General features: G+C 33.4%; 1 protein-coding gene across 2 annotated transcripts in view; it reads right to left on the reverse strand.

Annotated features, from left to right (window-relative positions):
- LOC111505295 (nephrin) overlaps nucleotides 1-25,459 on the reverse strand; it is a 1,173,166-nt gene that overhangs the window by 750,302 nt on the left and 397,405 nt on the right. The window lies entirely within an intron of this gene.

A 25,459-nucleotide genomic window follows, 5' to 3' on the forward strand; every position in this document is an offset into this window, starting at 1 on the left:
TGTGAAGACCACGGTGCCACCTATCGAATATATGAAGAAATGAAGACGAGAAAATACTGTTGATCATGTCCATTTTGTTATGTATCGTATCCTTGTAGACATTTCAGAAGTTATCTAACCTCAGTCATCAATTATTTGAATCAAATAAATAAAGAAACATCCTAGAAAATAGCCCAAACAAATTTACACATGAATGCGCATGAGCAACGAGAACTGTTCTCAACAGTTCAGCCGCGAGGGCAAGAACGATTCAGGACGGTTCCATACAGTTTAGGATCATTTCGCAGTCGAATCCAGAATAGAGGATTCATCAATCCGAACCTGTCCTCAATAAACAAGAACAGAACAGAACCAGAACAAACCTAATAGGTTAGGTTATATCACACATATTGTGATATATTTTTCAAAATAAAGTTTGTAGAGATCTTATCGTGAGTTGTAGTTTTTGAAATTACTATGGATCTTCATCAAATAACGGCCGAATCAATCAGAAAAAAAAGCAATTACTTACGTTGCTAAAGTACTCAATTTTTCAAACTATTACTATCATGCTTGGTAATAATATTGAGAACGGGAGTAGCGATTTGAACAGAGTTTACCAAATTCACAAATGTACTGAAGTTTCAGATCGTTATGATATCATGTCTCTAAGGTGAAGCGTCTCACAATTCCAGAGCGTATTAACTATGAATGCATGGCATTTGCTTTTGAGCATCAACACTATATCGCAATTTTCTTGTCTCAACATTTTCAAGGCACTAGATACTCCACTAACTTCAATCAACCTCACCATCACTGACCTTTATTTGGAATTTATTCTTGCATGAAATCGTTCAATCATTTACCTTCGGCAATATAAATTCATGAAACATTCTTGTTGATCAAAGAACCCACAGTTAATATACTCTATATGTTTTGAAATATATCCTGCATAAATGTATTCAACCATTCATGCATATAGTGCGATGATTTTATTGTTACAATATACTTTTCAATTTGAGCAGTATTTTCTCCAAATAGTTTATGATATTTCTTCGTTCATTATAGAAGAACAACTCACTTCAACAGAAACCGTTCGAACTCGCCTATACATCAATTTCAACTTCTGTTCCTGTTCCTAAATATAGCCACATCATCGTGACTCTGATCCCAGACTTCAAACCGTGTACAAGAAATAAAATCACTTCCTGCAAATAGGCCATTCGACACTCTTTCGTGAATTAAAGGTCACTCAACGAACCGAACTTCAGTTATTCGCATGAGTAATTAAAATTCGAGCAAAAGGAATGGAATATTTTCCAGAATTGAATTACCATTCCATATCAGACCGTTTTATACTGAGAGCACAATCGATCAAAAGGAGCGACGAAACGAAAAAAGGAACCAAAAGTAATAGGTTTCACGACTGGGACGCTATTCATAAAAATGACAAGCTCTCGGAATTTCACTGTCGGAATATTCCAGAAGAAAGTTTCAGGGAAAATGATTTCAACACTTTTTTGTGGAAACTGAGTTTACGGAATTCTACCAGGATAATAGAAAGAATATTTCTCTTATCATTCAGCCGAAGAATTCAGATTTGCAATTTCTGATGCAATTTCTAATAAGAAAGACAGTTTTTGTTAAAAATGTATACTAATCAGAGTTCAATATATCAAAAGAAAATTCACATATGATGAGGGGTTACGATATATACGTAATATTGGAGTTTTGCGATTCCCAATTTCACTTCTACCGATGCAACAGTTTGGCTGTGTCGGCTGTTTCTCCGTGTTCATCTTCTTCTCTGCAGAAGGCAGAGACCCGAGTGAAATGGAGAAAGTTGTAGTTACCTAGTTGATCCTAAGATTGCCAGTGTTCACTGATACATACTGCAGATTTGTTCTTGTTTCGTCAATTCGTGATTCATCACCTGCCCCAAAATTTCTTGTGTCGTCACCTGTACCTTTTTGACCTTTTCGCAGGTAATTATTTATTCCGCATTCGTCAACTGGGACTACTAGGGTTTACTAGTCCGTAAACCTAAATTCTTTTTAATGCTTATTTACAATAATATTATATTAATCAATAATCTACACTAATATTATAAAGAGGAAAGATAAGATTTTTTGTTTGAATTGAATAGGCTCCGAAACTACTGGAACTGGAACTACCTAACCTAGCGCAGGTGCAAAGATGATGTGACGAAACAAGAACACCTTAAGTAGGTATATTTGGCAGTTGACGAAACAACAATAAAATGGGTCATAACAGGTAAAATTTCCCTAGGTGACGAAACACGAATTGACGAAACAAGAAAGTACCATACTGCCACACATTCATAATGATTTAGGATTTCTTCTAGCATTGCATACAAGCTGTTTCCTATGGAACTTACATTTTGGTGCCGATGAATGCTTTTGTTGTTCCTCTTCCTCTTTGTTGATTTCCGTATCGATTCATTGGAGTCTCATTGAGATTTTTTCTGTTAAAATGGGTTTTTCTAATACTTGAGAGCTATTTTCTCTGCTGACATCTTTTACTATTTCAGGCTCCTTATATAATGTATTTGTGCTTCGAAATGTTGTCCTTTTTGAGAATTGGTTGAATCTTCGTTATAATTGTGTAACTCTCCTTTTTGTAGAAGTCAAATATGTTAACCACCACACCTCGTATCCAGAAATAATTTTTGTACGCCATACCTTTCATATGATAGTCGATGCCAATTTTGAAGCATCTGTTGTCTCTGATTTTTCGTTAAGTACCCATTATTGATTTTGACACATGATCTTATACCCGGGATATAAATAACCATATTTTTTTGTCTTGAGGGTTCCTCCCTAAAAAACTTTTGTATTCATTTTCTTCAGTAATTTCGGCTTCCTCGATTCGAACCTTCCGTGATTTTTTTTATAACTTATCTTTGTAACAGTTTAGAAATAATTATCAACTTAAATTGAAAGGGTATATTTTTGGGAAAGATTAAGTTCTGGGAAAAAACATTTTTGGCCTTCAAAGTGAAGAAGTAGAAGGTCAAAAACTTTCTTTCCCAAAATTTATCAACTTGTTCTTGACCTTTCATATTTTCTTCATGTTTGCAATTGGATCTTCATTTACAGACAGATGTTTTGAGGGTACGCTTGTCATTTGTTGACTTCCTATCTAAATCTAATCGAGAAGAAGAAGAATGCTTCGTATGCAGATGTGGAGACGAAGATGAATATTTTTTAATGTTTCTGTCTCTTTGTTTTTCACTTGTAGAGAAAGAAACATTTATCTTTTCAGTTATCTTTTTGATAACTCATTTTTCTAGAACTGGACTGTTTCGTTGTGGTGTTTTTATCGTTACGATCACTCGGACATGGCTTAGTTGTTTTTAAATATGCAACTTTTTCATAAAGCAAATTGCAATTTCCTTGAAGTAGCATATTCTTTCTCTCCAGTTTAATAAGGTGTTCTCTGTATCTGTTTGTATTTCTGGAGAAACATGATCTTTGCAAAACATCCATATGAATGCAGGAGGCACTTCTCGTTTGAGCGACTTGCCTCAGGCAGCTGCTATGAAATATTTCACCACATTTCGCACAGAATACTTTGTCACTCATTTTTTACAATACTTGTGTTTTTAGATTCATTTCTCTGATCCAAACGTGTATCTTCACTATTCGCCATACTGGATTGAATATAAAATATGTGATGCTGAATCAATAAGTCGAGTGTAAACAAAATCAGAAAATGATGGTAGAAAATTGAAAGGACTTTGTTTAATTCGATGAAACGGTTAAATCATGTAACTGATTGTTAGAAAATATCGTTGTTGATCTTAGATATATTAAATAAGTATAAAAGTAACATTGATGAAGAAAGTTTATCTATAAAAATTGAAAAACATTTGTGTATATCGAAACGAACCGTACATACAATTATTATTATCACAAGTATCGTCCATACAGATTTCTGAAGATTTCTAATTCAAATCCTGGTGACCACATACGTAGGATCAGATTATCAGATTCTATGGAGACTGTTGACGAAAAACCATGTCAACATTAGGATTGGTTTCAAAATTATGTGTACAAATGAAAGTAGGTACTCCAGTAATGACATGTTCAATCGAAATGTTCAGTTTATTGAAATGATGACAACACGCAATGAAACCCTGATAGAAATATCATCTACATCGCTACTTTTGTAGTGCCAATAATTGTAATTCAACCGACCTTCTAACTTTTAAGGTTTTCGAAATCTCAATTATGACCGATTGAAAGAACTAGTCTTTATGAAACGATGTGATACACTTCTGGAGTCTACCAGAGAGTCTGTGACTCATTGAGAAAAAAAATTAATATATGCGTACAGGCAGAAAGTGGGCGTTCCCAATATTGTTGTTATTCAATAATTAGGATTCAAAATGTTTCAAAGTTGATTTCGAGAAACACTATTTTGAATAATTGTTACACTTTTAAAAAAATAGTGGTAACCTCAAATTAGAATGTCTCTGCGGTAGACATTATCAAAGAAAATGATTCAGTTGATCTTGAATGATTATGTTCATAATTGTATTCAAGCACAATATTTCTTTCATGTTTGTAATTTACATACCTCCAAGTACTAGTGAATGAAGCTCATATCCTGAAATTATTTGAAACTCTAGAGCCACTTGAATGTGATAACAAAATTCTCATTATAGGTGATTTCAATATGCCAAACTATTCAAACGAAAATCTCATATATGGGAATCACAACTTGGACAATCTCCATCAATGCAATAGTTTTTATGATCTAAACCAATTCAATTCTCCGCTTGATATTTCAAATCGTTTACTTGACTTTGTCTCATCTAATTTTCAATGCTCTGTATCCCATGATGAACTACCCCTTTTAACCGAAGCACCCAGTACTGAACATAATTTTTGAATTCTAATCACCAGAACAAGCAATGCCATATAACTCATCAGAAAGCAGGTATAAATTTCGTGAAGCCAATTTTCCACTTTTATATACTCTAATGCAAAATGTTGACTGGTCGCCTATCGACCATTGTACAGGAGTTAACTCAGCCACAGAATTATTCTATTTATTATTAACCCCAATTATTAGTCCGGTTAGTCACAACTTTATTAGAAAATATCCTCCCTGATTCAATAATGAAATAATCAACGATATTAAAAGAAAAATTAAAATATTTAGAAAACTGAAAACTACAGACTCAGGTATTCTCAAAGAAGAATTCGATCTCTTCGTCGATCCATCAAAACAAAAATCAATTTAGCATACAGAGAATATGAAAATGAATCTGAAAGGGCAATCAAAGAAGATCCTACCAATTTCTGGTCGTACATTCAAAATAAGAAAGATACATCAAGAATTCCTAGTATTCTATTCTTGGACGATGTTGAATACAACAATGCCTCCAAAATCGTTAATGCATTCGCACAATTTTTTGAAAGTGCATATTCTCCACCCCTACAATCATATGAACACAGGAATGTTACCTCAAAAAATCCCTATAATTTCTTCAAAACATTTTTCACTAATTGAAATCTGCAATTCTCTCGACAAACTAAAACCAAAACTCACAAGCGGGAATAATAACATACCTACCTTTTCCGTTAAAGATTGTGCACACCTCCTAGCCATACCATTAGAGTCAATCTTCAATCTAGCACTGAGTACAGGATGCTTTCCTAACAAATGGAAAATATCAAAAATTCGCCCAATTTTCAAAGCTGGTGCAATAAACAATATCCAAAACTTCTGATCTATAACCTTGTTATCAAACTTTGCAGAAGCTTTTGAGATGTGCTTGTACAATAGAACTTTTACCGATGTTAAGAATTTAATTTCAGACAATCAACACGGTTTCTTTAGCAAAAGATCAACAATAACTAACTTGATGTGCTTCAAACAATCAGTAAGTAATGCACTTAATAATAACCTACAAGTAGATACTGTCTGAACAGATTTCTCGAAGGCGTTTGACAAGTTGGATCATAACTCCCAACTCTTAAACCTTTTCCGCTCATACTCAACTGAACGTATCCTATTCGTAGATTATAGGGGTCACAAGTCGTTCCAATTTATTGCAAACAGTGGTGCCCCTCAAGGAAGCAATTTAGCACCTCTTTTATTCTCACTCTTCATTAACGACATAGAAAATAATCTCTCTAGCAATCTCTCACTCTTTGCAGATGATTTGAAAATCTTTCGACCCATTACATCACAGGAGGACTGCTCAATTTTACGAAAAGACTGACTTTTTGTACAATTGATGTACCGAAAATAATCTTCCCCTCAATACAAACAAATGTGAATACTCATAATACACCCTCAAACATAATGTTATTTCTCACGATTACTGCATAAAAAATGCACCTCTTCAAATAAGCACTCATCAAAAGGATCTTGGTGTCACATTTGACCCTAAACTGAGTTTCTCCATCCACTATGACACAATAACATGCTCAGCCAAACGGATGCTAGGGCTCATTTGTCGTAACTGTAAGAAATTTCGTAGCAGAGACAGGTTTTTAACTCTTTTCAATGCATATGTCAAATCTCGGCTGGAATTTGCTTCCCTTATATGATCACCCATATACAATGTCCACATAAACAAAATCGAGTCTATACAAAGAGGCTTCATGAAATATATTACTTACAAGCTAGAAGGAGTTCACCCTGAACAAGGCATCGACAACAGAATGCTACTGAATAAATTTAATCTATTATCCCTTCAAAACCGAGGAACCTACTACTCTGTAATATCATTTATAAACTGGTGAATAATCTGATTGACTGTCCCGAACTACTCTCCCACTTCAACTTTCATGTTCCACGAATCAATTCTAGAAATGAACTGACTTTTCATCTACCAAATTCTAGAACAAACATATTACTCAAGTCACCAGTTGTTGCAATGAGCAAACTTTACAATCTCTCTGTGAAAATCTCGACATTTATTGTAAACGTATTGGTCAAGTTGAATACCACGTTAAGAAACTTTTACACTCTAGTCAAAATACATGAGCCCAAATTGAAAGTTATTTTACCATGTGAGCTTATTACTACTACTCTATTACTGCTGAATTATTTTTTTTAATACACCTGAACTATGTTTTTACTTGTTAGCTCAATATCTGACTTAAGGTTTTTTTTCAATTACTCACCTAGCTTGCTGCACACAAGTGTTCCACCTGATTTTGTGCTTAACTCTCCTAAATGTGTATTTTGTTTTTTATTAACTCGCTTCAGGTGTTTCTAGTTGATGAATTAGTATTGTATTCATGTATATGTGTAATTATGTATGTATGTATATATGTATGTGTAATGTGTGTATATAGGCAGATATAAACTGTAATATGCTTGTAAATAATATTAATATATCTTTTTATTGAGATTTATTCCTGTTTAGGCATTAAACATTTTTTTTTTATTATAAGAAATATCCTGACAACGATTTTCAATAAAGTATAAACTGGTGTATTCATATTATTGCTAACCGAGACATTAAAAAAATATTTCAATTTCATTTGATTCGATTATCAAGAATCTAGACGCCATTGAATACTGCACACAACATGTTCTAGGGAAAAATATTCACCAAATCAAATTGAAACGAAACAGCTGCCACATTTCTCTGATATTCGAGATCATTCCTGAACACGTGTTGCGTTTTTGTAAAATCATTTATTGAAAATCTCGCAATCAAGTGTGTTTTTTAAATACGTCGGTTATGGATTTTCATCAAGTATCGGCCAATTCTATTATATATTTCAGAATAGTCTCAACTTTTGTAGAATGTTCTAGAAATTTGTTGAATACACGAAGCATTTTTGGTATGAGCGCGACTATCCATTGGTAGGGCCTCATGAAGCAAGATCTGTTGATTTCTTATAATTCGAAGTCTTTCCTTATATTCCAATCATACCACACATATCGATTGGACAAAGTTAGTAACTGGTAATAATGACCTCCATACTACCCTTGGAAGATAGACATATGCCATCGTAGTCTTTTTCGTGAACAGGTTAGAAAATTTTGAATGAATTAGGCAACGTATACGATGGAAGTTTGCACGAGTAGCACCATCGCCCACCTTCTCATGAAGAACATCGTCATACTTTGAATAATTCACACAATGAATTATACACTCTTATATACTCTTGACTCATTTTGCCCAATGTTGGAAATCCTTTCAGTAGTTTTTCAGTTCATAGTGTTCGGATGTCATTTTTTACTTCACTACTGTTTTCGCCAGTTTTGGGTTTCAATTCATTGAATAATCGTAAACTATATCGTTTCCTAACTTGTTTTAAAAGCAAGACAGCCGTACCTGTGCCCAGTTGAAATGACTAGCTTTTAATTTAGCGGAGGCAAGGGTGAAGGTTGGTTCTTGATTTTTTAATAGAAAAAAGCATAAGTGCTGAAAAAGGTTACCAAATCAAAAGCTCTCATTCAAACGGCTTCTACAGAAGCTTTAAGAAATACTATAACCTTGTCACTGTAGACCAACATAGTTACACTGATATAGGAGACACTTCAAGCACATCACGATGAGGAATTCGGTTTAATTGGAAGTTTCAATAGATTTTTGCATCCCCAATTCTGAATTATTTTTTGCTGTTGTACTTTAAGTTGATTCATATGAGAGCTTCATTCACAGCAACTCACACAGTTTCCAAAGAAATCGGACAGAAAACTCCCTATCTCTCTAAAACCTCACCTCACTGCCGATAGCAGTGAGGTGAGGTATATTTGTTTGAAAACAAATATACTCTTCTTCTTTTATTCAGTCATAGACGTGTTTTTCAAAGTGAATAAAGTAGAGTTGGGTAAAGTCAGAGATACCTACTTTAAGTAATATCATACTTAGAATCGGTTGGCTCCGTGTATATGTTTGAAGGGACTTTTCGAAGTATTTGATAGATTTCAATTCAGATGTGGATTATATAAAATCATATTATGAAATTGTTAATTTTAACTAATCGTAGAGTCATCAGAATGTTCTACAACAGTTTTTTTTTGTATAATTGTTCTGTAAAAAACACAAAATCATCAAAATCATAAAAGGCATACGGGCACGAAGATATAAAAGCATGAGAATCAATAAAAGTATAAAAGCCACTACTAGCATAAAAACAGGAATGAAGTGGACACAACGAGGAGATCGTTTTGGACGTGTTTGGCTGCAATGTAAAATATGGATCCAAGATGGTTACTGCTCAGATTGCCCGGATATCTATGATCTGAAGAATCAGAGGAGTCCATTCGGAAATGTATAAAACAAAAGCCTTGAGGTTCCTCGATGGTTTCTGGAAATGGGATTATGATCAGGACTTACAAGGGTTTCCTATCGAAGCAATATGTTTTTCATTTACTGATTTAATTCAAATTTCACAATTAAAAAAATTAATTAGATTTCACCAGCGATTTTTAACCAGATGAATAATCATCCAATCAATATTTTATTCACAAGTTTATAGCAGAAGTCTTAACTTAGACGAGATTTGTATTAATAACGGTATCTGGTAAGACGGTATGTCCTGCAACAAGATGTTTTTACGGTATTGGTAAACGATGAACTGTATTTTGTGATACGCGGTAAGACGGTATGTCTTGTTAGTAGTAATCTCTGTTGCAGACTAAATTTTATTTTCGCTTGGTCCCATCTCCCAAAATTTCTTTTAAAGAGAGGGTAATTTATCAGAATGGGCTGGAATTATTGTCAAGTCTCGTATTTCCCGAACATCTTGGAAAAGGGTGCTTAGGTCGAAATTCAGCAAACAGAGAAATTAGTAAGGATTGTAGATAATAGTTGCGATAAATTTAAAAAGATAGGAATGCAGAGAAATGTCACCTTAACTTTATAAATCCCGGTAAAATAGTCATGAAGAAATAAAATAGACGGTCTTGAGAAAGTTAACAATAGAAGTATAGGCCTTTTATTGAGAAATTAGTTGCAAATTTACCCATCCTAAACAAATACCAATAATGTGAAAGTTTCTAAATTCAAATAAAAAGGAATGAACACAATAAACATTTCGAGATTACAATTTGACGCAAGAGTCAAAAATGTTAAATCAAAAAATTATAGAATACTTAAAATTATGTTAAAAAGACTGATACGTTGAACACAATCATTGGGAAGAATAGAAAATTTCAGAACATTGACAAACTGATTTCATTATATAGTGACAATTCATATTCAAAAGTGATTTACTATTTTGTTAGTTCATCCAGGTACAACTTACCTGGTAAGGAATATCGATCTTGATCATTTGAGCTATTGTCCGTGATATTTATTCACCCTGTATAAGCTTTGTTTTCACTAACTCGCAAAATTTCCAAAGAAATCGGACAAAAAACTCCTTATCTCTCCAAAACCTCACCTCACTGCCGATAGCTATCCATTGCTTTGATTTGTTTGAAAACAAATATATTGAAAGCTATGGTCAACTGTGACATTGATGACATTCTCTATGGTAACAATTTTTTGGATTCACTGAAAGCTACTCAAGCCTATCAGGAATACAGAAAACAAACAAAATAGGAAGTACTCTATATGAAAAACTGAATGAAAATGTTGAGATGAGGTGCCAGAATAGAGAATTAATGGTTTATGCATCATATGGAAAATCAACTGACAATATTGCAGATTCAGAATCTAGAATTATAAGTATTGGTACAGGATATGAGCTGAATATGCCTATAATTTAATTATAACGGAATTTGGCTTACCGGATATTAACCTGTTCGCAAACTATCTGAACCGCAAATGTGATAAGTTTATGTCATGGCGTCCGGATCTAGAATCAATGTATGTTAATGCTGTAACATTAATTTGTAAAAATTTGTTTTCTATGCATTCACCCCATTTTCACTATTTTCTAGAGTATCAGAGGAAATAATATATATATTCCAAATTGGCTTGGTCAACTTTGGTAACCATTATTTATAAAATTATTGGTGGGAAAGGGAATGAAATTCTCTCCTTACATGAAATTGCTGCTTTCTCATCCTCAGAGATCTACATCCATTACACGAGCATCTTACCCGGGTAATTGTTCGGAGGTCGTACTTAATTGAAAATATACCTGGAAAGGTGATTTCTGGGCTGTTAGCTTCGCTGTCACAAAAAAAAACCACAATTGTTTGAAAAAATGGTGGTTGCTTTTTTGCAATACTCAAAATCTGGATCCGTTTCAGTATGGAAGTAAATATATATGTTAGAATACTTTTTATCAATGAAGGAAACGGAAATATCTTTTTCTTCGTTAGAGAACCATCGAGCGCCTATTGCCTCGATATTATCTTTACCAGATAAAGATGAAAATATTTTGAAAAATTTTCAAACGAGCATATAATCAGAAGCTATCCATGCCAAAATATGCATCTACTTGGTACCCCACGCCAGTTTTGAACTATTTAGCTGAACTTCATTCGTCAAAAAATCTTTCTATGTTGAAAGATATATTCGATAGAAGAAATACAATAGAGATTCGTATGGCGAAAAGGGTTAGGACATCAAATTATAGAAAACTGCAGCTATTATTGGTATTTCCTGCTTTCGAGTCAAACCTGGAATTATGTGTAGACAAAACCTTGAGAACTTATATATCATAAGTAAAAAATTTTACTTATAACTTATAAAAACCTCATCTTGCTGCTACCTCCCAGAGTATAAGTAGGTGGATGAAGAAAATAATAAAAATCAGTGGGATGGACACTAATAAGTTTTCAGCACATAGTATGCGACATACATTTATTTCTGCTGCTCTAAGAGCCGGTGTTGACATTGAAACAATTAGAGCTACTACAGCGTGGACTGATAGATCTGTAGTTTTCGATAAATTCTATAACAGATCTGTAAAAAACCATCAGGCAGAGTTTGCTCGTTAAATTAAAGAGATTGTAGAAAATAAATGTATATTGTAGATGAAATTTTTCAAATTGTTGTTTTGTTATCATATTGTTTTTCTGCCTAGATCGCTTTTTTTCTTTGAACATCTACAGGGTGAATGAACATATAGGACAATAGCGAAAAATAATTAAAAGATTGATCCACTTACCTGGTGAGGAGAATCGATCTTGATTCATTTGAGCTGTTGTCCATGATTTTATTTTCTACCCACCAATACTTATTATATCCCAGGCGATTTAAGCTTTACTTAAAATCAAAGCAATGAATAACTATCGGCAGTGAGGTGAGGTTTTAGACAAATAAGGAATTTTTGTCCGATTTCTTCGGAAATTGTGCGAGTTGGTGAAAACAAAGCTTACTATAGTGTAAATAAATATCACGGACAACAGCTCAAATGATCACGATCGATATTCCTTACCAGGTAAGTTGTAATAGTAAATCACTTTCGAATATGAATTGTCGCTATACAATGAAATCAGATTGTCAATGTTCTGAAATTTTCTATTCTTTCCAATGATTGTATTCAAACATATCAGTCTTTTTAACATAAGATTCTATAATTTTTTTATTTAACATTTTTGACCCTTGGGTCGAATTGTAATCTAAAGATGTGTATAGGCCTATACTTTTATTGTTAACTTTCTCAAAACAACTATTTTATTTCTTCATGACTATATTGTTTGGGTTCAAGTACGGAGATTTATAAAGTTAATGTGACATTTCTCTGCATTCCTATCTATTTGAATTTGTGGCAACTATTTTCTACAATCCTTACTAATTTCTCTGTTTGCCGAATTTCGACCTAAGTACCCTTTTCCAAGATGTTCGGGAAATACGTGACTTGACAATAATTCCAGCCCATCCTGATAAATCACCCTTTCTCAAATAAAAAAATTGGGTGAAAAGACCAAGTGAAAATAAAATTCAGTCTGCATCCGCGAGTACTAGTAACAAGACATACCGTCTTACCGCTTACGGTTCATCGTTTGCCAATACCGTAAATATATCTCGTTGCAAGACATACCCTCTTACCAGATACCGTTAACAATACCAATCTCGTCTGAGTCAGGGCTTCTACTATAAACTCATAGTGAATAAAATATTGATTATATATTAACTTATTCAGACAAAATTTATTGGTGAAATCTAATTACTTTTTTTTTTAATTGCGTCAATAATTCGTAATCCCATTTCCAAAAACCATCGAAAAAACCCAAGGCTTTTGTTTTATACTTTTCCGAATAGACTCCTCTGATTCTTCAGATCAGGGAGATCCGAACAGTCTCCAGCAGTAGCCCTCTTAGATCTATATTTTACAATGCAGCCAAACACGTCCAAGACTATCTTTTCATTGTGTCTAATTCATTCCTGTTTTTATGCTAGTAGTAGCTCTTATACTTTTATTGGTTCTCATGCATTCATATCTTTGTGCCCGTACGCCTTTAATGATTTTGATGATTTTGTGTTTTTGCCAGAACAATTATACAAAAAAACTGTTGTTAAAAATTTCAAAATACGATTTTATATAATCCACTTCTGAATTAATATCTATAAATACTTCGAAAAGTCGCTTCAAACATATACACGGAGCCCACCGAGCCCACCTGAGTATGATATTACTAAAAGTATATATCTCTGACTTTACCCCACTCTAATCACTATGAAAAACATGTCTATGACTTAACAAAGGAAGAAGAGTACTTGTTTACGTCGATTTGTATACTCAACTGTGAAATGAATGAACATAATTGAATAAACAATACAGACTTTGATTAGATATCAGCATTCTGATTATAATTCATTTGTAGTACTACTGCAGACTGCTCAGTAGTAACAGTATAATATGAAATGTGACAAACGTAAAAATGAATTGTTATAAGACAAACTAACTTTATTCCTGAAGTTGAAAGGTGCAGATGTATCAATTGTTTTTCTTGACCTACCAGCATTGACATTTTACCTCCTAACACGACCGTTATAGCTATCGAGAATGAGTAAAAGAGCATACTTGACCCTAAGATTTATCAGTCACGTCCCGTTTCTACCGTCCCACTTCAGCGGAGAAGGAAAGGCGAATGGACGTAGGCATAATAAGCCTAACTATGCCATCTGAAATTCCAGCCGGATGCGAAATGTGTCGGCCTCGAATAGTCCTGTCCAATAAGTAGGATTGTCGTTTCAACATTTCTCAGCCGAGGATATCCTGGGGATATTATCTGTTTACTTTTGTGACAAAGAGACTGTATCGTTCGTTGCTCGTTTCTATGGAAACGATTATGATGACTCAACCCCAGAGGATTCGGAGTACCTGGAGTGAGGATTTCAATTCGAATTTCATGAATTATTGTCACAATGGAACGGACCTAATTCTATAGAAAATACTGCGTTACACATATCCGACCCGAATTATTCAATATTATTCAAATTCGAACTGTAATGTATGTTCGACGGCGGAAACGATTATGTCAAGTGGTTGCCTCATTCTGGGTTCGTTTCTTGAAGTTCAGAAGTTGATGAGTGAGGAATTTGAAGTTCGTTCGTTAATTAACAAGGTGAAATCATGACCTTCTGTGCAATGAATGTTGCGAAGGAAGTGTTAACAAAAAAAATCAATGATTTCTTTGGATCATCAAGTTGAAACTTCGCAGGATTTTGCTGTTTCCAAACATCGCGACAAGGTCATTTTATTGCCACTTTTGAAATGTTACACGATGAAAATTCATTATGGAAATATTCCTGTTGGATGTGATTTAAAATTCGGATATCAAAACGTAACTGAATTTCAGCTTCATTCTAAATTAAATATGTAATTAAAACATATCATAATTGTGTGAGTATTACTGGAGTTTTATCCAAACACCAAACCGTTATTGTTAACACTTCAACGCGTGTTCTGATCACGGAGTGATCATTTTCAAGAAAAAAATTGAACTGTTCAATCTTCTGTTCATTAAACCATTTTGAAGTAACTGAAAATGGTCTAATAAACCGAAACCGGTCGTAACAAATAATAAACTCGGTAAAAATTAGAGAAATTCATTTTTCTCATTCTATATTTGAATCCAAGTTACTTCACGACGTTCCAATTTTTATTTCCACAATCGCCTTTGGATTATGAATTTCAACTATTATTTTTTAAATTGTTCAATTTTTGCTTGTATTTAATTTTATTGTAATTCTAATTCAGGGTTTTTTTGCTCAATATAGTTGTTATTTTCAGCCTTTCATTTTGATTTCATTGATTCTTTCAAGGATTTCAGATCATTTTGTATAATATTTGACAATGGAAGTCCAAACTAATGAAATTCAATATGAAACATTGTTAACCACTTTCAAACAAACGATGAAGATTATATCTTGAAATTATCGACATACTAATACCAACGAACCCGAAAACTAGCTTTGAAACAATTGTCATCAGCCGTGGAAATCTCTTCAATCAACGAGTTTCTGTTTAGCACACACGGAGTCTTCAATGTTCGTTCTGATCAGACATTTCTAATTTCGAAACTTGGTGTGTAGACCTTCACGCCGGTGTCTAACAAATTTTCCGATGTTTCTGGGTCGGTAGCCATGGTCTGTCTGCAGATTCCCATTCCTGACGTTTTGTCTTCTACTGCAGCAGTCATTATCAAAAACAATCCAGCAACGACCGAAGTGCTCTACCTTGCTGCGATGTGTTTACTGAAAATGTGTTCGATCATCTCCATTCAAATTAGAAAAGATTCCCTTACCCTTCTACTAAGGTTCATGAAACTGAATTTGTTCCTGGTGTGTTTGTAATTATACTGGTACTAGGTGTCGAACGACCGATTGCTCTTATACCTGATTGGTCCGACCCTTCTTCAATTAGTGGAAAATTTTTTTTGTTGTGAAGTGCCGGTATCCATGTCTTGTTGATGTTTAGGCTCTCTTTCTCACGGTTGGATTTTTTTTAAGGTTCATGTAGCCTCTCTGAATAACCTGGGAGGGTAAGCTCTGGTTCGACTATGCACTTGCTGTGTGTCAAAAAGCAATGTCATGACTCTCCTCCAGAAGAGCGTATTCTGCATCTGCCGATTCATCTGTTTGACCACAGCGACAATTTCTTTTATGCTCAGTCAAGCGCGGTTTATCCGATGTAGAACGAACCACAACTGCACGCTATTCGGTATACTGGAGTATTTAATGCATTTCTGGGGTCTTTAACTGACCTCTGAATTTTCTCGAATATCTATATGCAAAGTGGGAAAGTGCTAAAAAAATTGAGGCAGCATTTCAGAATCCCTTCCAGCTATAGTCACTAAAAACCTGTTTTTCATTTAATTTCGTAGTAACAAAGTTACTGCAAACGACAAAAAGCAATAAATTGTTCTTGAAATAAAAAAGGCTTCTAGCAATCTTGTTGGAGGCAATGAAACTATTGTATTAACTAGTACGTGATATACAAATCAGTGTACTGTCTTTTCTTTCCAAATGAAAAAGAATATATTTCTGTGTATATTTCATTTCAGAAAAGTTCCATATCAGCAAAACTCTAAGCAATACCTGAAGAGAAACATGGTTTAAGGTATAGATAATCATGCTCAATTCAAATCATATAGTGTTGGACACTATATTTTCATTTATTTTCCACGAAATGAAATTAACGTGAAAATTTCATAAAACCTCGAATTTCATAACACACTTGGAAATGGTTTTCATCTACATATTCATATTCAGATCTTTTCACGTACATTCTGTATTTTTCCAGTTTATTGTTCGTAAAATGCTAATGCGAGTTCTCTCAACCACACTCATTTTTCATTTCAACTATTTTGTCTGGGAAAATAGGCCAAAATGATATAAAACAGGGCAACGGCGTTGATGAAATGAAGGTTTTTTATGATCATTTCATTTACTGTTATGTTGATAGTAATATTAACATCACGTGAAAGTTATGATACAAGATTTTGAAAATTTCATGTAATTGTTTTTGTTTCAAACTGATAGAATACACAATCGTTTTCTGATTTGAAATACATAATAACGGAGGAATAGTTCTGACTATTCAATATTTTCCATTCCACCCAAGAAGGGAAGAGGCGTTTAACCACATTGAATCCGGTAGGTCTAAGCATTGTTACGAATACTGGAACTGCAACACACTTTTCATGAATGAAACTACGTTACGAATAAAATATGTTATTTTGTTAACCAGCTAACGCCTCTTCACGACAACCCTCATGAGTCGGAACTTTTAAAGTGCGACTTCTCGCATGTCAATTCGAATTATCACGTCAAACATTCGTTTGAAAAAATAATGTGAAGATACCTACTGTTGATTTGTTGTGTTGTGTGGTTGATTTCATTTATAGTTTGTTAAATGAATCTATTGAAAATATTTTCCACACACCTGAACAGGTTACCATTGTCAGAAGATGACTAGTCATCAAATGTTTGTTTTACCCCAGATATTATGAATCTATCAGTAAAATGAGTTTCTAATTATTCAAAAATACGTGAATACATGAGTTCTTTCCACTATCAGGAAATCTGCGAAAACTAAAAATTGAAATTCACACGAAGCCTCGGGCATCTACTGCTATCGAATAAACATTTATTGAAAATTGATTGAAATGAAACTTTTGTTTTTTTGTCAATAGTGATAAGTTTTTTTCAAACTTACGAACCAGAATTGGAAAGATCATTGCTCTCATACATCTTAAATCAAGTTTTGACGAACACATCACCCATCAACAACAAAAAAAAACGAAATTAAAAAAGATTACACTAAAAATCAAGGATTTATTTATTTTATATTTTCTTAATTCATTTCCATTCGGCGTCAGGCATAATAACTTTTTGTGTACATATCTATGTGAGTCTACATCGTATCATATGATGAGAATAGTAATAATGATAATATTAGCAAATGAAATAATTATAAATTTTCAGTTAAAAATCACAATCTCATATTAGAGAAAAAAGTGTGTGCGTCTCGGGACGCCCGACAAAAGTGATAACTTAAACTAATCTATAGTCTATTTCAAAAGAGTGTAGAGTAATAAAATCTCATTAAGTATTCAAAAGCGCTACAGGGTGATCCGTCAATAAATTCTGTCACTTCCCTAGTCCGCATTGCAAAATTATGTCGTTTCATAAAGAGCAGGTAGGTATCACCCTGTTTTAAGGGATTTGTCCATTGTTATCGACGGATAAATACTGAGCCAGAGGCGCGCTAGTGGGATAATTGCCAAAAGAATATGCATTCATAAAAATTATATTGAAGGAAATAAAAATTTAATACAGCAGAACAGTGTTATTAAAAAATATAAAATGTAACAATAAAATATATACGAACCGAAATCGGGAAATACTCACAAACACACACGAACGAACTTTACGTATTGAAACACTTGTGGGGACTTTAAATCAATTTATTCACAAAAACGACAAGAACTTTACTGGATACGTTATTACAATTTGACACTTGAACAATACTAAAACTGTGAACTTCCCTTAACGTTTAACAACACTCTATTTATACCCTAATTGAATGTTCTAGAGATTACTAGGTACAATTTTCGAGAACCTTCCGAGAAAATAATTATTCAGACTACCCTTAATTCTAAACCCTAAGCAAAAGTGTCACTGTCACTGATACACTGGTCTCTGTCCAGATTGCTTATCCCGCTACAGTATATTTACAATTCAATTAAATTATTCTACATCAGTATAGTCTTCATCCGAAGAACTGTCATCATCCCCTGGTGTTATAATTATAGGGTCAACCACCTGATCGACCAAGTTGTCCAGTTCCCACATTTTATCTTCCTCTTTTAAAACATGCTGGATTGCTTTTTGCCAGTTTTCTGATGTGATTTCCATAATGGCTTGATCAAACAATACCTTGACATCTTTCATTTTAAATGTGGTATTGTGCCTTGCAACATATCCTTTAACTTGTGCCCATATAAGTTCTATAGGATTTAATTCGCAATAGGCGCAGCACAGTTACTTTATACTTTTCTGCTACATCTTCTACGGCATATTTCATGAAGCGAGATTTATGTTGTTTTACTATGGCTAGTAGTTCCTTCTTTACTGAATTCGTCTCAAACTGAATACCTTTATTTGACAGCCAGTTAATAATTTCTTGCTTTCTCCAAGCTGAAGTTGGTACCTTCTCTAAGCGCCTTGAATGGTAGCTTGCATTATCCATAACCACGACCGAATCAGCTGAAAGAAATTTTAACATTTCCCCGAAGTAGTCTTCGAAGACATCCGAATTCATGTCCTCATGATAATCTCCCGTCCGGCACGACTCAAAGCTTAACAAACCTTCTTTTAAAAATCCGTCTTCGCTTCCAATGTGAGCAATTATAAGCCTCTTCCCTTTTCCCGAAGGCACTTTAATACCCGTCGAAAGGCCTTCTATGAAAGCTTGGCGAGAACTTGTTATATTTTTATCTTGCCACATTTTTTTGACTATATAACCTTCGTTTATCCACGTCTCATCAAGATAAAAAATTTTCTTTTGCTCTCTGCGGTACTGCTTTATAGTTGTCAAATATTTTCGTCTCCAGCAAACAATTTCATCACTTTCCAGTAATAGTACCTTTCGATTGTGCTTTTCCCAGGCAAAATTCATACTTTTTAAAGTTTTCCATAAAAGTTTTCTGGATATCAAAGGAATATCGTTATCTTGGCTTATCTCGATGAATATTTTTTCAAGAGTGGGTATTTCCTTTTTAAAATAAAACGAATGAACTTTTCTTCGAATGTCACATTTGGTGTCTTCATCTAAGATTTTTATTGGTCTTCCTGATTTTCTCTTGCATGGACTTACCTGGCCTGATATCTTTCTTTCTCGCAATAATTTAAAAATCGTGGACTGTCCAATTCCAGTCATTCGGACACATCGCTCAACACTTTCTTGCACAGACAAACTAGGGTGATCGTGTTTTATGCAATCATATACATTTAAAATTATAACTTTTTCGCAAACAGATAGCGGAGAATTTTTTACACTTCTTTTCTTTGGAGTAAATGTCCCCATTTTATAACTTTTTCACTATTTCTATATCACAATATCACTGTACGTTTAATTGGTGTAGTAACAATTACTATTATAACTCGAATGTTTAAGACACCATTACAATATGTTTAAACCCTTTTTCTTAATTACCTGGGTTTAATAGGTATTGCATGATTGGTGGGCAGGGTCAAAAAGGGATTATTATAATGACATGGCACCTCGGAACTAAGTGTTAACCCTTTTTTGAGAAATCATGCTCAAGTATATGAACCCAAATTGCATATTAAATAAGTTTACAAGAACCACTAAAATTAATCTTAATCTTTTTTTAAGAAATTTTACTTACCTAAATACATGTAGGTACTTAGTTTTAGACCAAATTACTTCCCAAAAATGGCCTTTTATTATTATCTATGTCTGTAATTTTTAATTTACTTTAATTATTAAGTTTAATAATCCTAAGATTTGCCTACGCCCATGGACGACAACGAAATTCAGGCAAATTTTATGACACTTCATGATTTATTACTCTACACTCTTTTGAAATAGACTATAAATCAAACTATTTATTATTACTATTGTATAACTTGAGACAAGCTTAGGTTATTACTTGAATTTTACATATATTGATATGATAATGTAGGGAAAGGTTATTCACTGATGAAATTTTTTATTGATTATTTCATGTAGGTATGTATATATAGCTATATTTTGATAATGATAATATATATATTTTTGATTGATGCAACTAGTTTTTCTTTGTTTCAATGTCAATACTTATTAACAAGAAGGATTTTAAGCTTCAATAACTTCTAATTATTATATGCGAGCGCTTTCGATAGCAGACTGTGTTATCATCTTCATGGCTATACACAAAGTGAACGTTTTATCTTATTTTTTGTTTCATTATATGGTTTGATCGCTTTAGTGAATTCGTTAATGCTCCATTGATTGATAGGGTTTGGGCAGGTATCTGGATGTCTCATTGAATTTGCTTGTACTTGGGTTACAACAGGTAATATTCTTTGTGTTGGTTTTTCTCTAGGTTCATTGTTTTTATAGAATATGTATTGTTTTGTGGAGTATATTGAATGTTAGTTTGTGTTTTGACTTGTTTTCGTTTTTCGATAACGGAGTGTACAGCATACAATGCTCGGACTGCAACAAATTATATATCGGTCAAACCAAGATAAAACTGATCTAAAGGTACAACATGCAAAAAATCATACATAAACCCATTAACATATAAATCAAACCTCACCACACATGCCATATAAAACAAACATAATTTTCCCCCACCGGAAAACATGAAGCTCATAAAACAAGTCAATGAAAGAAACCGTATAAACATCTGGGAAATCCTTAACATCCATAAATTCAAAAGTCATAATTTACTTATCGAAGAACACATACAAATCGAAACACAAAAGGACCCAAAATTCAATATTCAACATTCAATAAGTACAGGCAAGTTTGATGAGACATTTGAATGAAAGGGGAAGACAAATACCTGGCTAAACCCTAATTAATAAAGCATCAACAAATCCACTAAGGCGATCTAACCGTGTAAAAGAACAAACAAGAAAATAAAACGTTCAGTTTGAGTATAGCCATGAAGAACATGACTATACTCAAACTCAAACAATATAGTTGAAACATGTCAATAAAATAAAACAAGTTACCAGATAAAAAGAAAGTTTTGACTCCTCACTAATACAAGGAAAATTACTTGAATTCACATAATAAAATCCTTATGATTTGAAAATTATAATTTGCTGGTGAAAGCCATGTGGCTACAGACCACAGAGAAAGATAAAAACAATTGACACTGACAGCCGTCCTGTGATTCAATTTGGAAGATCGTTCGTTTGTAAGTTTATGTTTCAATGTGGAACAAAAAGAGAACAGATATGGTGCAACTGTAATCAGAGTCAACTTCTGTTTTATAAGATTATTAATGAGACAACCCAATGTCAAAAACATGAAAATTTATTATTGAAAGGAAGTAAAGCCCTGCCTTAGGGAAGTTGTATATGTATGTCAAAAACATGAGAATTTATTATTGAAATGAAGTGAAGCCCTGCCTTAGGGAAGTTGTATATTCGTTATATTCTATTCAAATTTTTTCATTATGGGTTAAGTTATTGAGAATTCAGTATTGTTACTGATTTGAAAATCATGTAGATTTTTATCAATATTAGGTAAGAAGGCATAAATATTGCTGAGGTGATCAATGTCTGATCTTTTATTGAGACAATTATTTGATTGTAATATAAATGACATTTCCAAAAACAACCTTTAAGATGTATTTCTTTCAATTGCTAAGATTTCAGTTGACTTATAGTCCATGTTGTGACCTTCTTTAAAAATGTGATTGATAAGTTTTGTGTGAAGTGATTCTATCTTCAAGTAGTCTTGACGTTCGACCAATATATTAATTACTACAATTGAAACATGGTTTGGAATAAACTGAATGAGATTGAAAATTTGAAGGAGTTTTATCTTTAAGTTTTGAAAATAATTTATTTATGGTTAAAATGGTTTTGAATGCTATTTTGATATTTAATATTGAATAATGTAACTCAGAAACGAGGATAGATATCAAAATGCAGTTTTCACCATTGAGTTTGTAATAAAATTTGTCAGATATAGCCATCAGTTTTGATTTATTTAGTTTGAAAACAGGAGTTTCCCTTTGAAAGTGTCCAATTTGATCCACTCTGTACAATAAGAAAGGATTTTTAAATATTTCATCTGAAGCGCCAGCCACGGAGGCAAAAGACGCGTTAATAAAATGAAGTTATTTTTTTATCTCTGTTTCTCTGTACCGGAATATTTTCGAAAGCTGAAATGTTGTATGTAGGTTCGTTCTATATTGTAGATGTGCAATAAGAAGTATTTTTAAACATTCCAACTGGGGCGCCAGCTGCAAAAATAAAGGCGCGTTCATCAAAGAAAATCATTTTTCCATCACTGCTTCTCCATACTCGCAAAATTCTGTTGAGTGAATTTATATTTAGTATCAGCACTCTACCAGTGCGGAGCCAGGGCGCGTCGCTGGTTGTATTTAATTTCCAAATAATACCACAATCAACAATAAAATAATATAATAAATATGCTATATATGCATCTAATATAAAAAATCTTCATTATTTATCAATGGATTCCTCAATAAACAAGGATTCTGAGAATTTTTTTCTGAATCACCACAAGTGTTTTTGAAACTGCTTTCTATGCCACTAAACAGTAGGTCATATGACTTTGAGTCAGAATCAACCAAGAGAGTTTTTCATAATTTCTGTCAAATAGGTTTACAAATTGTGGAAACTTATGAAGAATACACCTCAGTGTTTTTACTACGTAATTCATTTCAAGTGACTGTTTATCATGGTAGGACGGTAGCCGGTTGAGTTCGCTTGGGTTGTTTGCTCCATTCACTCAATCGACCCCTATGTGAACAGGTTTGAAGTTGATACCTCGTTGACTCCTCGCTTGCAGAAGTTTAGACTTCTGAGAGTTGCCGTTCGTGAAGGTCGACAGTTGGTTAACGTAAAAACATATTCAACAGATTCAACGGATCATCACACCCAGACAGCTAAAGCATGTAACTAACAGGTTTGAATGGTATTTGATTACGAACTGTTAGGGAACTGAAGTCAGAAAGAGATGATCTGTTATAACGGTTTTTTGTCAATATCGATATCAGTGCCAGATCTTGGATAAAAATGGATTTACGATAAATTAGTTCGAAAATAATTGCCTATCATTCATTCAAAAAGGGCGTGAAATATTCTGGCATGAGAGACCTTCAAATTAGTAGCATCTTTTGTGAGTCAAGACGCGTTACAGCCGTAAAAATCAATCTTTATTTTGAACCTCCACACCTCCATTTTCCTTTCTGGAAGCTTCTCCAGGATTATTATTTTCCGAATTTATAAGAAACCAGATATTGACAAAAAAATCGTGATTGCTTTGTGACCCAAAATCCAAAAAGGTCTAAGAATCCGATTGTTCAATTCACCTTTACAGATATTCGACCCTACTTATCCAAATATTTCATGACATCGATTTCTCTAACTGAATTCACTCAGAACGGGCAAGTCACTCCGGATCAATCAATATTTATGACATCCACATGACAAATACAAAGTGAGAAGACCTTTCGAATATACTTCGATCTCGAATAATATAAAATACAATGTCCTTAGAAAGTTGACCTCACGAGAAAAATAAATGAAGCCATCGCAAACTTCATAAAATTTCTTTCACGGATAGTATTTGATTTTCAGATAAACCAACCCTTCCTTAAGTGTTTTGTGATTTTGTCGTTTTCTGTCAAAACAGATGTGGATAAAATACAACATACAGTCGTTTCATGTTTGTCAAAAGCAGAATCCAGCCTAACTTCAGTTTATTGATAGAAATACTAGAGGAATCTATTTAAAAATATTGGATAATTTTTTGCCATGGATTCAATTCACAACTAGTGATGCCCATCCATAAAAGAGCTCACCGTTATGATTGGAAAGACAATTTGAATTATTTGTATAATGTGTATAGAATGCTTGTTAATCAATGTATTCAATTTGATAAATATCAATGAAGAAAAGAGAATTCAAAGTTTCTATGTTTTTTACCACTTTCATTTATAACTAACGTTAGTTCAGTTTCGTGCTATAAGGACATTTTCAAACTTATATATTTAAATAATACATAAAAGTGGTAAAAAACAGAAAATTTAAATTCTTCATTATTATTTCCTACCACGTCGTAACGGCTATATCCATCAATTTATTGATAAGGATTATTATATAGGGTGTTAATTAAGTATGTACCATAAATTCAACAGACGATTCTTTAGGTAATTTGAACGAATATTTTTGACTTAAAAATGTACGTCACTGACTTTTGTGCATTTTTCATTATTTATTCGGATTGAGCAATCAAAAATACAACTTTTTTGTCTCCTGAATTTTTTTCGTATCTTGCTTAGTTTTTAAGAAAACAAAGTCGATCTAATTGCATATCCCTGGACTTCACAAGGAGTAGTATGGGGAATTAAATGTTTCTTCTGGAAATTATTATTTTTACAATTTTCCATTATAATTTATGTAACAATAAAAACAAATATTAAATAACATTGATATCTAGACTAACGAATTGCACAAAATTAAGTGTTGGAAATGAACTCCTTCGGCTTCAATACAACCGTCTAGCCACCGCATCATTGAATTTCACACTCTTCTGAAAATACCTGGCGTATTTTTTATTATGTCTCATGAATTAATGATTTTATTCCATGAATTCTCTTCACTTTGAATAGCAGTTTGTTATACCAACGCTTTGAGGTGTCTCCAGAAAAAATAATCTGAGGGATTCATTTCGGGCGAGCGAGGTGGCCATGAGTGTGGGCCTGCTCTCCCAATCCAGTGATTATGGTAATTTTTATCCAAAAAAAAGTGTGGTGGAGCACCATCGTGCATGTACCACATACGGAATCTTTTCATGACTGGAATTCATTCTAAAAGTCCAGGTAAAACAAATTCTAAAAACCTTCGGTG

The sequence above is a fragment of the Leptinotarsa decemlineata genome, unplaced genomic scaffold (assembly GCF_025532065.1).
Source record: "Leptinotarsa decemlineata unplaced genomic scaffold, Ldec_3_MD MMD2_tig00001393_RagTag_RagTag, whole genome shotgun sequence".
Taxonomy (NCBI): Eukaryota; Metazoa; Arthropoda; class Insecta; order Coleoptera; family Chrysomelidae; genus Leptinotarsa; species Leptinotarsa decemlineata.